Genomic DNA, 17,763 nt, shown 5'->3' with positions numbered 1-17,763 from the left:
GAAATGGGGAATTTGTCAAAGAGACAACAACCCGACCATAGAAAAACATACAACAGCAGAATTAAGGTCACCAACAGGTCTTCAATGCAGCGAAAAATTCCCGCACCCGGAGTCGTCCTTCAGCTGGCCCCTATACAATATTATACTAGTTCAGTGATATGTATGTACTGGTAAATGCCTCCGATATCCGAAGAACCCCTCGAAAGCTGCGAGGGTACAGTGGCATCCATGTACACTCCCTAACGGGATTAATGGAGATGTGTCACTAACGTATATTTATACGACAATTATTTTTACAAGGACAACCAATCCCCACCCAATTCAACACAAAGGGAGTGCTAGGACACCTGGAAGTCTGTTATTGTGGTGGAGGAAGCCGAAGTACTCGGAGAGAACCACCGGGCCACTCGGTGGAAACAGACAAACCAGAGAGATATCAGAAGATTGATCTCCAGGTCAAAGTAGGGACACTTTGACCAACCGAGGCCCCCAACGTACCCATTCTAGTTTAAACTCCGGTCTGGGTACCAGAGATGTGTGTGAGAGGGTGAAAATTACCCTTCTAATGTACTGAGATTTTTAGCACCCCGAGTGAGAATCGAACTCGGGACCTTCAGCACTGTAGCCATCGGTCTTAACCACTAGACCACGAACTCACACTAACGATTTAATGTCATGTTTGTCTTTTCGGGATTGCATGAGAATTGTAGTTATCGAGTCGTACCCACATGCACTTGTTTCTATGCCTGTGCTCGTACCGCATCAGAAGGACACATATCAACTAAGCAATAATGTTTGGAACTTAGTTTTAAAAATGATGACAAAGTAACATTATGAAAATATTTTTATTAAGCTGAAATATACATTTATTCTTTACATGTTTATGTCTTGTAAGATATTTTATTTCTTTCCCGTTTTTTAACATTTGCGTCTGGAAAGTTGAAATGTTTTAACTTAATCATTTGTGTTAATGGTTAAATATAAACTAATAATGAAAATTGTTAAAATTAAATCAATAAAGGAAATTATTGCCAAGGAAGTTACAAACACTACCAGGGGATAATCCATGATGATTTCATTTTGAGTTATATGTTTCAGCACATGTATATTTGACCCCAACTTTAGCCTGGTAAACGTGTTGTCTCCTTGTGAAATATAAAACATATTAAAAATGACTTTCTGCTAAAGTCTTTTATTTATATAAAGTTAAAACCTTCTTACTTTTAACTAGACAACACTCATGTCAGGTCTAATTCTTGTATATATGTGGATGAAAAATAAAAGTCCCCAAACATTAACATGGCAGCAATTGCTTTTACAGCCTTTAAGGCTTTGATTCTTCATATCTTTCATTTGATCATGATGACTATGCCAGTACAGCATGGAGGTCGTAAACATCATGCACACATCAGAAATGCACAACCAAGATAGCCCAATATTTTCACGAAACCTATACATTTCCAATAGGCCAAATACAGCTGAAAAGAAAAATAAATCACCATTATTAAATATTAAATGAACTGGTTAAAGAAATGTAAAGGTAGGTTAGAAATATATTATAAAATTGATTCCTCGGTATAGCGATCAAGTCACCAGATACAATATATTAAATAATACCAAACACCACATACTGCTGAATATAATGTGACAGGACATTGTTTATCACTTGTAAGGTTAGAGTTCTATGTTTAGTGTATTATCAGATTGCTGTAGTATGCATGGTCTATCATATTCATCTGTTCACATTTAAATGTGTAAATTACTGTTTTAGTTTACACATGTTTCTATATGGTATGCTTGAACAAAGTATGAAAACCCAAAGATACATAAACATTGTATCACTAGTGGAACATAAAAGTTGTGACTTCAGAATTACTTGAGTCCGACTCCTGTTTCTGGTAAGTTGATTAGCCTAGATATAGTTGTCTCGCATGCGTTGAACGGCACAGGATGCAAGACGGTTATTACAATCCAGAAGCAGCAATGGACTTGAGGGGATTTGTAAGTTTACTTTTAACGTTGCTTTCAACGAGTTAATTTAAAATGTTTTAACGCAATATGTGATTAATGACTATAGTTTTTGGGTCTCACTAATTAGCGACAAGAAGCGTCAAAAAGCAACAAGAACCAACAAGAAGAATAAGTTTAGTGACAAGAAGACTATTTAGCGACAAGAAAACATATTTATCAAATATAAAGAAATATGCATTTTTTTTTTAATATATACGGGCAATGAAATGGAAATAAAAACACAGATATTTCAACTTTCCTTTGAAGGATTTATTAAAACAAAAACATGAAATATTATTTCCTTTCTAACAATACAGTACAACATTAGATGGGGCTTCACTCTAAGGTAATAACAGTTCACACAATGTGGAACATCAGTCAAGTGAGATTATCGAGGCGTGTGTCCCTTGTTTTATTGCTACAATAACATCCAGTTAACACCTTAAACTTTGTACACGCGTCAGACTATACAATTACACGCGCCAGAATATACAATTATTGTAAATAGTGAACACCTGTTGAAATCTCAAGATTGCCATTAATTTCCTTTAATTTTCAATCAATATGCACAGAGACATATAATACATTTGTATTGTATTATATGTCTCTGATATGCATAAACATGATAAGTATCGTTAATTGAGGCAATACACAAAATAAAATGATGGAAAATATTCACATTTTAATTTTGTTTTCCTCTTGTTTGATTTCAGTTCTTTGTATTTCACAATTTGTGTCTGTATTTTCTGGACAATGATGCACAAATAATGCATTTTGTAAGTTATATATACCCAAATTTCACCTATTTTGACAGTTTTTTAACCTACGTTTATTAATTCTTCGGATTTTTTTTTCATTATGTGTTTATTTTGAAGATGTATCATTATTTACTATATGGTTTTACCAATTTAATTTTGAATCCATAAGGAATCATAAAAAAATGGTCTAAAATTGACCTCCAAACCATTAATGATTCTATACCGGTAATGAGCAGTACCCAAGTTGCACCCATGCTTAAATTTGCATCATCAAAAGTCGAGTAACAGAGCTTTTGTTTAATTTCTTCAAATATTTTTAAAGAAATTGCATATAAGTCCATGCTTACTCTTCATTTTTTAAGAAATAGATACTTGTAACATATTGCATTTGCTAATTTTAAAAAGATGACGTTTTGATGACGTCGCATGATGAGGTTTTCCGTACATTTTGCTTTTTCAGTAAACACATCATATGCTGATAAAAACTGTTAATGTTTTGTGTATATCTAAATATTTTAACCTATTTGGAAGACCTGCATAGTATCAAATCATAAAAAATACAAATTGTTTAGTCTCTATGAAATCTTGTAAGATTTCTACTGCTATTTTTGATTGATAGGTGCAATTTGGGTACCGTAACATTATTGTTCAAAGAGTAAAAAACAAATTAGAAGATAAATATATTGTTCTAAAACTCAAGTTAAAGTAATATAATACGATAGGGTAAACGTAATACTTGCTGTAATACATAATAAATAATAAAATATCATGTAAATAAATGTAGTAATTTGATCTATGTTTCATTTTTTGGGGAAAGACGGCTTCAAGCCGTCAATCCCCTATGGGGTTGACCAGAGTGACATTCCCTCACATCATTCATTTTGTTTTTATAATGTGGAAAACCCCCCAACAAATCTTACTTAGATGGAAGAGAAGGAAACCCAGAAATTAATAGTTTGACTTTAAACACTTTTTGACTCATTTCCCTTCTGTTTCTCACGAAATTATCGTATCTTGAGCCCTCCTTTACATTATTGACGTTTCTTTTACAATCCGGAAAAATCAGTATGACAAGATATTCTAAATATATCCAACCTATATTGTATTTTATAGTGACGTCATTCTTGGAATGCCACACTACGCAGAAGCAGGGATATCCTTCACTGGTTATTTAAATCATTCTCAGAGATCGTGCACTAATTACACATTGGTATTTGTTCAATTTAAACATAATATTGTTTGCTGTAGATGATTCAAACATCAACATGCAATACTTTAATTTGTAGGTCAACTGTTGAACAACTTGCAAAGTAAACAAAGATCGCGGGGTTACATGAGATAGGGGAGAGAAACGATTTTATTAATTTTTTCTGTAAAAATTCTGTTTTGAGAATCTTCCTCCAAATCAGGAGCACCTCAATTGATGAGTAATTATCCACTAAAATAAAAGTTAATGTATTTTAACACTTAAAATGTGACATTTCATTGGATTAGTAGTCTTTCATTAAAACTAAATTTTTGTGTACCAATTTGCAACATAATCATTGTAATGGTAAAAAAAAATAAAAAAATTAAAATGTTGCATTTTGTAGTTTTAACCTATTTATTCATGAAATTTACAAATATTTCAAATTTTAGATTTGGAAACAAGCTTCACATAGTTTACATCAATTATATTGGGTTTTTTTTATTAGTACCTGTTTCCCTGTTATGAGAGTTGTAACTGGGAACTTTATCAATGGAAATTTAAAACTGAATAGATTTTTCAGTCCACACTTTCTTAAGAAAAAACTTTAAAATCCAAGAATACTGTCACAAAAAATGGAAAATGGCCCTAGCCTGCAGTTAAGTGGTACACAATTAAGATTTCAAAAAAATATTGTAGTTGTTGTGAAATGACATAATTCAGTTGAATTTTAGATAATTAACTATCAACTTTAATCGAATTTTTAGATTTAGAAGATGCAGATCTCTTCCATTGGTCCAAATTGAATCCTAAACTAAGGAAATGAAATTACATAAACAACAATTGATTTTAATATTGTCAACCTTTCTACATGTTCTAGCTGTTCTCTTTTTCATTTTTTATATGAAGACTATCATAATATCCCCCCCCCCCTTTTCCAAAAAAAAATCAATTAAATAGAAACAAGGGCCGTCTTTCCCCTCAGAGCTATTCAGCTCTTTGATTTCTATCAATATTAACTTTTTTGTCGCTAAAATTGTTTTCTTTTGCATATTCTTTTAATATTTATTTGGAATAAGTAATTTTGATTAAAAAAAAGTGTTCTTGTCGCTAAATAAGTTCTTGTCGCTTCTTGTCGCTAATTAGTGAGACTGTAGTTTTTAATAATGCTCAAAATATGTAAAAATCGCGTTAATTAAAGATATGACACATGCATCCATTTCATATCGTTATTTCACCAATCCGCGGTGAGCTGGAGACAATGTTTGGTATATACGTTTAAATTGACAATTCATAACATGTACAATTAGTCCGAGATAACTTTGACGTCAAACGGGTGTATTGCCAGCCAAGCGTAGTCCCAGCTTGTCTGGCAAAATAGCTGTTCTACGTCAGAGTAATATCGGACTAATGTACAACTGGCTACCAGAAGATGAATAAAAAATAAATTCATCTTGCATTTACCTGTTCATAATCTGCGCAAATGAAAGACACAATAATCGCAAGTGAACTGCAGATCAGCCCAAATCCGGAACGTCGCTTATATAAAAAAAAAATATACACAATATTCATTTCATGCGTCCGGAGCGCTTTTCTGGATTTACCCTGATCAGTTACACTCAAACCCGAATATTTGAAAGCCAAGGATGTATAAGGACCGATAATAGTAAACCAAAAAGGACCTAAAAATAGCCAAATACTTCTAAGGCCAACTTTACTTGAGGCAGTTGAAACATTAGTTTCTAACTTTCTATATAATGCCACAATTTATAAACGGGCAATTTTAGTTAATTTGTTATATATCGTGTCAGTACCAATTTGAAAGTACTAACTACCGAGCTGATAACGTGGGCGCGTGTTTGATTTGAAATTACGTAGGCTGATCTTTGATCGATTCGTAAAAGAAACAATGTCATTGGCGTCCTCCCCGTCAATTTTTTTTCTTCAAATTTTCAAAATTCATAAGTATTATTATATTGAAACATTAAGAACTTACCATATATGCTGAATATCACAAGAGCGAACCTCTTTAACCAATGTGGAAGGGTGTTCATTGTCGAATCCTTGTGTAGTTTACAGTAAGATAACATCATCATAAACCAGGATGCAGGCATAAACAACAAACCGCAGTATCTCACCATTATCAACATCCTTACATATACATCTTTTGAAGCTGTAAAATAGTCACATTACAATTAGCAAACGGATTCTTGATGCACGAGATTGACATATTGTGTACAATTCTAGTTTATGGCCGAAAGGAATCTACTAGAGATTTGAAGCCTAGCTTGTGATTCATTTATTCACGACAAAGTAGACACGAAAGGGCATACGATACAGTTACAGTTGCTAACGTAAATTGTTATTTTCGCGACGTCAAACTATGACTGATCGGAAAATAAATGTTGTTTTTGACTGATTTTTATCATTGAAACTGATATAACTAACTTGAAAACGAGTTCATGCACCCCTCTTTTATAAAATGACATTTGGTTTAAATTCGTATGAAGAGTATGTGTACCAATTTTCATGAAAAAGTCAATAGTGCAATTTTTTTTAATTTGATAAATATACAGCAAAAAAGGGCGTTTTTTCTACATTCATGAAAATTTGATATTTATGATTATTTGTAAAAATAAAACTGAAAAATCTGAAGAACATTGATTTAAATCAGAAATTACAAATTACTTAACAAAAAACAGCTTTTTTTTATTTCTTCAAACAAAAAAGTTATATATTTCTGTCGAAAGGAAAAATGCGTCCACAAATCCGAATTTTGAGGAACTATTTGAAATTTCAAGCTTGATTTACTCAAAAAAAGCACATGATGGTATATTTTTTATTACATATTTGATTTAATCAGGTACAAAAATAGCCGATGTTCAAATTTTCAAATCATTATGGGATCAAAACCGTATCGTATGTGCTTAATCATGGAACTTAACTTTGCATGTTTGAACTGTCTCGTGGAGTCATGATTATAATGTTCCATATCTTATTAATTTCCTTAATATAAATAGAATTGATATAATTGTTATCATTGCAGAACTCTGGTTTCGGTCTTGTAAGTTGATGCGTTTAGATACGACGAATTATATTGGTTACGGGAAAGGCGTTTATGACCATTGTCATAAATTATTTAACTTTAATTTAAAGAGGCGTCGTCGCCTTTCGGGTATCGGGAAAAAACTAGTCTTTTGTTGAAGTACTGGATATTCCGATCAGTAGAATAATGGGAATTGAATTAAATATACCAGACACATCAAACATTTATCTGATATTTGTTCACTTACCAAAAACAAACCACAGTTATGAGCTATTCTCGAAAGAAGTTGAAACTAACTCTGATAGATGTCTACAAGTATTACATTTATTTAACCATGGAAACTGTTGTCCTTTTTGAAGGTTTCAATTGTAAAACTAATGATCCGAGATACAAGTTATATTATGATAAACGAAATGACAGTTATCGTTTATTAATGCAGGATTTTTATATGCATGCGTTCTTTACACCTGAAACCTAATGTAATGTTTGTTATGTTATAGTTCGTTTCTGTGTGTGTTGCATTTTAATGTGTTTCTGTTGTGTCATAGTTCTCCTCTTATATTTGATGCGTTTCCCTCAGTTCAAGTTTGGATCCCGGATTTGGTTTTTTTCTCAAACGATTTATGAATTTCGAACAGCGGTATACTACTGTTGCCTTTATTTGTACATTTCAGTCTTACCAAGGAGGACACAAATCCGCATTTGATCGCATAATTATTAACATTTGAAATAACAACAATTTTTCAAACATCCAAGAAACGTTAAACGTTTCAATCCATAAGGACAGTAGATATTCGTTTGCCTTATCGGACAGTATAACGCACCATCTTACTGATCAAAGGCGGATACCATGGACTAAAGCTGTACATATAGGTACGATAGCCGATTATTTCTTTGCAATTTCACAATTTGTATGGGACATCAAAACATCTTCGCTATTACGGCTAATATTGAAAAAAAATTAACAAATTGTGCAAATAAGGGCCGTCATTCAAACGTTTAGCAATAAGGGGTTTAGATATTCAGCAAACACTCACAGGCATACGATATTTGGTATCGTCCAGAGTTAACGGTATGGTAAATTACTTAGTATTTAACCTGATGCGCTGTCAAAAAAAAGCTATATTTCAAGGAATAGTCAAGACGTATAAAAGAACAAAAAATTAATAATATATAATACTTTGGGAACAAACTGTGCGCTTTTCCTTGCCGACTTCTTATAGTCCTTTGAATCGGAGTTCCTGCAGACACTTGTCAAAAACAAGAAGATCGAAGAAGCCAGATTGTTCCATTTCACTTTCAGAGTATCGAAGATGTTCTTTCCATAAACAATCAGAACTTAAACTTTTCTGATTGGGTTCATTTGATATATCCCTAGAACTAGAAATTAAAGAAACAACAGACACAGCTTTCTCTACCTAATTTTATACCTTTACCCCGAATATGACATACACAGTCATCTCAGTACCAGAATCTATGAAAAACGAGACAATTATCAAATTCCCCCACCTTAGTAGCAATATACCAACTTCACCTGCATATGGGATATACATTTCCCAACTAATTCGGTATTCAAGAGTTTGCAACTCCTTTTCAGACTTTGTAAAACGTCACCAGTGTCTGAGCAGAAAGTTGATAAACCAGGGGTATGTCGAAGAACGTCTCGTCCGTTTTCTAAAAAATGTATATCGGAAGGTACCAAGACCTTGTTAATAAATATTCCGTATCAACTTCAAAAATAAAACATGATGGTTCTTGTGTATATATTCTGCGTACTTATGTTGTATATAATCTTAATAACGATAACTCTTTTATTTGTCTTAATATTATAACTTTTACCGTTTGGTTTGTTTTTGGTGATTTGACTTGGCTCGGTACTTATGCATCCCGTCAATGTGTTGGTTGTATTATCTTTCATTTTTGGTGTTGTGCTTTGTCCCCGTGACTTTTTGTGTTTCTTTGATACATATGACGTTATTATGTTAATGTTTTGATTATGATTTTTGCATACTTTGAATTAGTTTATATCTCTACCTGTGTGACGTTTACATTCTGACGTGAAAAGCGTGATTCTACACCAGAGTTGATGTTAATCTAGTCATTCAGTAACAGGACTTAAAATATTTCAATCCTTTATGGGTTGATTTTAACATACTGAAATAAAATACAAAAAATAAGTAAGCAATGAACGTGGTTGTTAAATTCAATATATGTTTTTTGTGCATCTTTGTTAAATATTTGTTTGTTTTTGTTCTGATTGAGATTGTAACATGGCTATGAATGCTGTACCCCTATTTTGACAATGTTACATATTAATTAGATATAGGAAGATGTTGTATGAGTGGCAATGAGATAACTTTCCATTCCAGTCACAATTTTATAAAAGTAAACCATTATAGGTCAAGGTACGGTCTTCAACACGGAGCCTAGGATCTCACCGAACAGCAAGCTTTAAAGGGCCCCACAAATTACTAGTGTAGTACCATTCAAACGGGAAAACCAACGGTCTAATCTATATAAAAAACGAGAAACGAGAAATACTTATGAACCACAAAAACAAACGACAACCACTGAACATCAGATTCCTGACTTAGCCCAGGTGCAAACAATTGCAGCGGGATTGAACGTTTTAATGGTACCAAACCTTCTCCCTTTTTTGAAACAGTAGTATAACATCACAACATAAATAGACACACTTTATCAATTGGAATGACTTAACTCAATCAACAAACGAAGTGACACAAATAAACACACAATGAACAATTACATTTGATCTGTAATACAATGTTAGTACAGAGTTAACAAAAATAAGGGATGGATTATTAAAGTAAAAGTAAAAAACTGCTGTGAAATGTAACAATTTTAGAAAAACATCAAATTTGAAAAAAATTACTTCATATAATACACAGGTAAATAAAACAATTTGGTTGTTAATTATACTTCTTCTTCTGTCTATTAAATCTTCCGTTTAGAAATACCAAGAAATTTCTTGTATGTTAATAAAATAATCTAAAACTTGGTATATGTGGGGTGAATATAAACAATAAAACTGAGGCTGTTTGGTTCAAGCATTGTTGTCAATATCATGGAATTTGATGCGACTGTCATACAAGTGAGAGGTTTAGCGCTATAAAACCAGGGTCAATCTGCCATTTTCTACATAAGACAATGCTGGTACCAAGTCATGAATATGACAGTTGTTGTCATTTGTTTGATGTGTTTTATCTTTTGATTTTGCTATTGATTAGGGACTTTGCGTTTTGAGTTTTCCTCGGAGTGTTTTTTGTGATTTTACTTTTTTGTAATAAAGTAAATAGATTCTGAATAAGAATCGATCTACGTACCTGAATAAGTACATATATATATGTCTAAATTGAAAACTACGTTCAAACCTATGATTGCGTTGGATAAAAACCGCATTTTTTATACGTGTGCATGTAAAACAAATTTCGTTGTAGAGGGGTCTAAATACAGCACAAACAATAAAAAATATATATATATATATATACGGTGTCGTACCTTCCTTAAGAGGTGCATAGGTAACTGTGCGATAATAGTGCACAAGTGAAGCATAAACCAGACAATTCACTGGTTAAACGGTGCAAAGTTAGAACAGGCAAGATATTGCACTGGAAAAGCAGTGCATAGGTAGAATACACCAAAGGTTTTGATAGTGCACATATATGCACTCGTTGCTGCTGGACATCTAACGAATTTGCAAAGACAATAACACGTCCCACACATTGCTATTAGGTTACATAGGCCAAAATAACAAGTTCAGAATAAATATCCAAGGAACGGTGCATCTTCCAATATCAAAGGGGTAAACTCTGGTATAATACCAATAGTCACTACACCGAGTATGTGACAATGGCATGTGTATGTGCGATCGTTTATCAGACTTAAGAGTGAAGCTTTGGAAGGACTTAATACGAATTAATCCGATTGTGTTCAGTGTTTATCAAGACGATCTACAGCCAACGACTTTCACACAAACACTTGTTTTGTGATACGGAATATGCTGTGGATAATGATAACAGTATTTATTTCTCAAAAACTTGTATTCCATATGTTCATCGAATGTGCAGCGTGATTTTTAAAAGATAATTTTGCTTCAGAAATATTATGAAATGACATTCAACTGATTTAATTACTCTAATTACTATTTGACATTTTAATCATATACTTCATTCATATATAAATACTGTATGTTCAAAATCTTCGATGAGAATGAAATAAAGTATATATATATAATACATGTATTGAACCTTTATAGTTTTCATAGTTTATTCGCAGCGGTCGTGTTGATTGAACAGATAGTTATTCGGAGAATTTTCAGTTTCGAATGAACTTGTTGACAATTTTAACGGTCCATGGACAACAGTTGATAAAATAAGGTTATAGTTGTACTTTGAGCCAGATTGATTATAAAACACATTTAATTAAGACAAAAACAATCATTTTCAACACTTCATGTGACGTTTTCAAAAATCTAAATCATTTCTGAAATTTTTTTTTCTTTTTTTTTCTACTTGTTATATGATCTTGATAATGATAATGTTCAATATTTATGTTTTTAAACTTGTAGTACAGTTGTTCATCGAACGTGCAGCGTTATTTATAACAGTGACTCAAATCGTATCTTATAAACGTATATTGTATCTCCTATCATGATTATTATGGATACACGTCGCTTGCATGGGCATGTACGCTTACTTATCGTGATATTTACGTAAGAGAAGAATACAAGTAATATATTGAATTATTTATGTCTTTATATAGCCACTTGTATAACAATGTTTCAAGTCTACCTTGTTGGCAGTTTGTCAATCAAAGTTTGTAAAATGAATTATGATTTTGTCTGCTAACATGTCATTAAAAAGTCCAGGTGCTTTATATGAATAGCTGATCAGTGTCACATTGATTTCTTATGAGTAATCAATTATATTTATTGAAAACCATTACCCAATTCTTATGCAGCTCGTTTGCAACGATTAAAGTCATTGGACGCTGAGATAAAGAATACATCATACACAGTTAAGTCTGCCACATATATTGACTTAAATCTAGTAATTGACAATGAGTATCGGATGAAAACAAACTTGAAGACAAAATATATAACTTCAGCTTTCCAATATAGAACATGTATAACTTTCCATTTCTATGTAGCTATATTCCAGCAGCTCCTGCATATGCGGAGTATATACCTCCCATCCCAGTTGATATTCTAGGGTTTGCATTACCGAACATGATGTCCTCGAAAGAGGGTTGCTGCTCACAAAGAAGGATTTGAACAAAGAGTTCTAAGCTGTGAAGTTGAAATCATCCCTTCATAAATTTTAAGGTCGCCATTAAGACTTGTTTGACCGTTATGTAATATATGTTTGAATTATAAATACAATCCCGTCTCATCTTCGAAGAATGTGACCTACCGAATTATACTTATCACCGGACTTTGTATTTACTAGTACTATAAAAACGCATATACACATGAATATATAATTACATAGCATGTCATGAAATAATAAAATATTTTAAATAGAATTAAGATAATATAAAAAGGTAACTATACTTGAAGTATTGAAGCAGGTCTTGGCATATCACTATTTATTAGAAATAAGTACACACATGTTTGTTCATCCGATAAAATATCAAAACTTGCATTTCGTTCAATGCACTCAACTTTGAGCACTAATCATCATCTGCAAATTTTAATGTATTGACGGCATATAAGATATCACGTGTTTCAGTTTAATTTTTCTCTAAAATTTTATCGGGATTTGTTATGCTTTTTGCTTAAACGGAAGAAACTTTGAGAGGATCGTATGAGGTTGTGTATCTTTTGTACAGCTACAAAAAAATAAAGATGTGTGTGTGTGTGTATGCTTTCTTCGAAGGAAAAACATATTGTTATTCTCTTCTGGGTATTTATTTTGATTCTTCTTGTGTTAAAAATAAGAGAAAATTCCTAGCGATTTCCGTCCTAGGAAAAGAAGTAAAAATTGTTTGAAATATCTTCCAAAATTCAACATAGCGCCACTGAAATCGGGCAAATAAATGCTGCTGCATTATTTGTAGTCCAGTTCATGGATATCAACTCTCACATATATATTATTTTGAACGATAATGAAAATAAAATATTAATATGATAAGTTACATTTGTAAAAATGATAATGATGAGGATAATGAAGATAATAATACTAATAATATTAATATTTTCGTTGTCTTTCGCGAATGCCAACATTTTATTTGGAACCTATTCCTTGAATGCCAACAAAAATATTTCAATAGATGTTTTTATAATAACAATAGGTTTTTTTTTTTAACTGTTTAACTATTTTTATAAGTATTTAACCGTTCAAAATAATTAGTAACCTGATAAAATTGCAACATTTGAAAGTTTCAATAGTAAAATCTAGGGTTAAAATTATTATGAATTTTAAAGAAATCAACAAGTTAAAACATGTTTATTACTTTTAAAATAAAACAATTATAGTTATTTTGGGAATGGAAATGTATTTATTATCATAAAACATAAGAAATACTAAAGAAATTTTACTCGATACAATTATTTTAAACTAAAAAGCCAATAATGTGCACATTTAAGCCGAGGATAGGCAAGTTGTATCAATGCACAGTTTAAGAATCGTCTTGGCAAAGAAAACTTGGTTTACAATAACTACAAGTATATATACAGAGTAAAGACTAAACGGGGGACAGATGCCACTGGAGATGTGTAAAGTCTGACTGCACAGCTACCATCAACATACTCAATAGAATACCAGAGATCAACATAATCATCTGTCAGATCCAGTTCAACTCAACGTTGATCAAGTACTCAAAATAACGAAACAAAGATGTCTTGTTGAAAGCACTCCAGTACCAACAATCTATGCAGACGAATTAGTCAAACTACGCAACAGAGACTAGAACAACGACTCCGAAAGACTAGTCCAGAGTATGCCCACCTTTACAACCTGCAAGACATCACACTATACCCAGCACAGTCAGACGATAACTCAACTGCTAATTTCAATACAGGAGATTAACTTAGAAGGCAAATGAATTAGACGACAACTGGTGATAACTTTCTGCTCATTGATGATGGAGACCAAGACCGTATCCTGATATTCAGCACCCACTTCAACGTGAGCCAATTTACAGCAGCTTCTACTCTTTATATTGATGGCACCGTTTTACCAGTTGTACTCCCTACAAAGCTTTGTTGATGGAGCTATGTATCCATTCGGCTTTGCGTTACTACCAGTAATTCCTGACAATATGCACGTATGACTTTGTGATGCAACACATTTCAAAGTTCATTTTAAGACAATCCATATTGTTCAAGCAGTAACAGCAAAAAAATACTTTCAACAGCTTGACAAATATCTATTAGATTTAGCTACCTGTAATTTACCTTTCTGTTTAATTAGTATGATTGTTTTGATAAGCATGCACTTTTGTTGTGGTAACTATTTGCACCTATTCCTGGAATGCCAAATAATTTTATAGGTAAATTGTCGGTAGATCAAAGGATGTTGGCATTCAAGGAATAAACCAATATTTTCAATAGTATCATCATTGTATTATTATCAATAATATTATAACATTATAATGTAAAACCGATCAACCCTTTTGTTTCTTAAGTCACAAACACGATTAAATCATTACTTACATTGCGAAAAATTGTTATCATTTGATTTAGTATGCCAATATTCATTTATGAAAGCCAACCAATAAAATATAACGCCAACTAGCCCACTTACAAGCACAAGGTCTTTTGATACAATTTTCATTTTTTCCCGAACTACATGTACAGTGCAGTTTAAATGACAAAATGATTCGCAGGTTAACGTTAAGGTTTATTACATGAACAATTCTAATAGCTTATACTACAATAATAGGTATTTAAAAATACCCCTATCTCGGGGGATTTGCATATACTTATGATTTTCAGGGACATAACTGTATACAAATGAGATGGTAGAGTCCTTTGATTTTTTTATGTCTTTTGTAAGTGTGTTGTTCTTCTTTCCCAAATATTGCGCCTATCGCAGAATTTCGAGAAAGAAGAATTTAGAGAAATTTTTGTTACGTCGGAATTGTCTCGGAAAACTGATTACATTATTACCCGGTAAGCATTTCACTCATACAGTGGATTTTTTGTCTAATTTTTGTTTGTTCTATACTATGCACCGTACTATTACATGGGCCGTAGTACCAGAGGTAGAGGTTGGCTGTGTCTTTAATTTGCAGACCAAATTGAGTATTGTTTTTGGGTTGTAAAACTAAGACATTTACAACCAGGATCATATTACTAAATAAAGTATGGACATTGTCTATTCTATGCATCAAACAATATATCCTAGACCTCGTGAGTATTAGAGAAAGGGGTATTTGATACAGTAAAACTCAACTTTTGCCGACACACTATGCGAAGAGAATCTCAAACTCGGTCAGATTACTTGAGAGAGTGCTTTTTATTTATTTTGCTATATATTTTTTTAATGATTTTTATTTGAGCAATCTAGAGACAGAAAGCAATGTCCAGTTTATTACATTTTAGGCAAATTACATTTTAAAGAGGTAGACAGAAGAAAATCTGGCTATTAAAACATTCACGACATAGCATGTTCTTTGATGTGTCAATTTCTGTTTTAGTGTACGTTTTGTTTACAATTGTAACTATCAGGCTCAACTATTGTTTGAAAAAATCAAAAGCAACAGAATTCACGTATATCTTCTGCAAAACTATACACTTATCCCAGGGATATATTACCTTAGCCGTTTGTGGCACAACTTTTTTGAATTTGGGTCTTCAATGCTCATCAACTTTGTACTTGTTTGGCTTTATAACTTTTTTTATCTGAGCGTCACTGATGAGTCTTATGTAGACCAAACGCGCGTCTGGCGTATCTAATTATATTACTGGTACCTTTGATAACTATTGAAGATAAGAGTGAAGCTTTGGAAGGACTTAATAAGTATAAATCCGATTTTGTTCAATGTTTATCAAGACAATCTACTGCCAACCACTTTCAAAGCAACACTTTTATCTGGTGATACGGAGTATGATCTGGATAATGATAACAGTACGTATTTCCAAAAACTTGTATTACACATGTTCATCGAATGTGCAGCGTGATTTATAATAGATAACTTTGCTTCAGAAATATTATGAAATGACATTCAACTGATTCAATTACTCTAATTACTATTTGACATTTTAACCATACAACCCCACTAATGTCTAGATTCATATATAAATACTTTATGTTGCAAAATCTTCGATCAGAATGAAATAAAGTAAATATATATAATTATGTAGGACTCAAATCTATGGTGGGTTCCAAATCTATGGCAGATTCCTAATCTATGGTAAATATGACGTTACAAACGTCAAACAAATCAAATCTAAAGCAGATTTGTGTTTTCTCCAAATCTATGGCAGATTTTAGAATTACGTAATTTTCCGGGAAAAAGAGTAGAATATAACGTCACAATAGAAATAACGCCATATAAGTCGTCGCCGTATTCAGAAAAGTTGTTGACACTCCAAACATTCCTGAAGTCCAGTGTTTAAAATAATCAGGAAAACACTTTCCGTTTGTCCTCTATAACAATTTGCCGACGGTTTAAATGAAGATGTTTTCTTTTATCCATAGAAGGGGCAATACTTATGTGATGTACCGTCCGAATTTCGCGATGAAGAAAGGCACAGCTGTCTTAGTAGTGAATATTTTGGGAATGGATTTATATTAATATTTTAGCGTCTACGGCTGGAAAAGTATTTAAAGTTAGAAGATGAAATACAAGATACCACCTTGACTTAAATCGTCACCAGTTAAAAAAGGTTGATTAACGCTGAAATAAATATTATGTGAAAAGTCAAACTGTTTAAAGTTTTAAATTTTGTTTTTTTACAAAAAAAAACTGCTTTTACTTGTAAAGGAACTTCAATTTGTTCTAGTTGTTTTAATTTACGGATTAAAAGGAACCATGTACAGATTAGGAAGTGCTTATTTTTCCGGGGAATATCATTTTAGTCCTGATTTCTGTACTATACTAGTAGTATATCACTTCTATACTTTTTTAATGGTTGGCATCACGATTTGGTTGAACATTATAACATTTTATTTCACAAATGTTTATAGACATGCTTCGATTGTCGTACAATTTAACTTATTTAAGACAAGTCAATGATAATAAACATGTGTACTGTCTTGTTCTACGTTTGCACAAAATCTTCCATAGATTTGGAAACAACAAAAATCGTCCATAGATTAGAAAATTACAAAACTCGCCATAGATTAGGGTTTCAAAAAATATGACATAGATTTGGAATGGCATGACTTCATATTTACCATAGATTAGGAAACTGACAAAGATTTCGGACCCGTCATAGATTTGAGCGTTACATATATGTAAAACAAGTACATGCATTAAACCTATATTTTCTTAGTTTATTCTCAGCGGTCGTGTTGATTAGGAGATAACTGTATTGTATGTTAAGCTCCGACGGTAACTGTATTGTATTTTAAGCTCCGACGGTATCAATTAGGGTTTTGCGACAATCAAATCCCCAATTGATGCCGTCGGAGCTTCAAATACTCCATTCTAATAAAACTGACAGAAAACAACGTCAAAACATGTATTTAAAATCTGTCATTTGCCGTCTGCGCTTGCGCGTACGTCCCATAGCATCAATTGTCAATTGATGCGATATAAATAAGTGACGTTATCCAATCAAAATGAACGTTACA

The 17,763-nt window shown here is 32.4% G+C and overlaps 1 long non-coding RNA gene across 1 annotated transcript; it reads right to left on the bottom strand.

Moving 5' to 3' along the window:
* Nucleotides 1-1,342: 1,342 nt before the first annotated feature.
* Nucleotides 1,343-14,809, bottom strand: LOC139517821 (uncharacterized). Its single transcript, XR_011663213.1, has 3 exons — nucleotides 14,676-14,809; nucleotides 5,951-6,127; nucleotides 1,343-1,478 (listed from the first exon to the last, which is right to left on the bottom strand). It is a non-coding gene; the product is annotated as an uncharacterized lncRNA (long non-coding RNA).
* Between the last annotated feature and the right edge of the window lie 2,954 nt (nucleotides 14,810-17,763).

Source organism: Mytilus edulis, chromosome 3 (assembly GCF_963676685.1).
Source record: "Mytilus edulis chromosome 3, xbMytEdul2.2, whole genome shotgun sequence".
Classification (NCBI taxonomy): domain Eukaryota; kingdom Metazoa; phylum Mollusca; class Bivalvia; order Mytilida; family Mytilidae; genus Mytilus; species Mytilus edulis.
The sequence above is the reverse complement of the archived record's forward strand: the minus strand, read 5'-3'. Positions and strand labels throughout refer to the sequence as shown.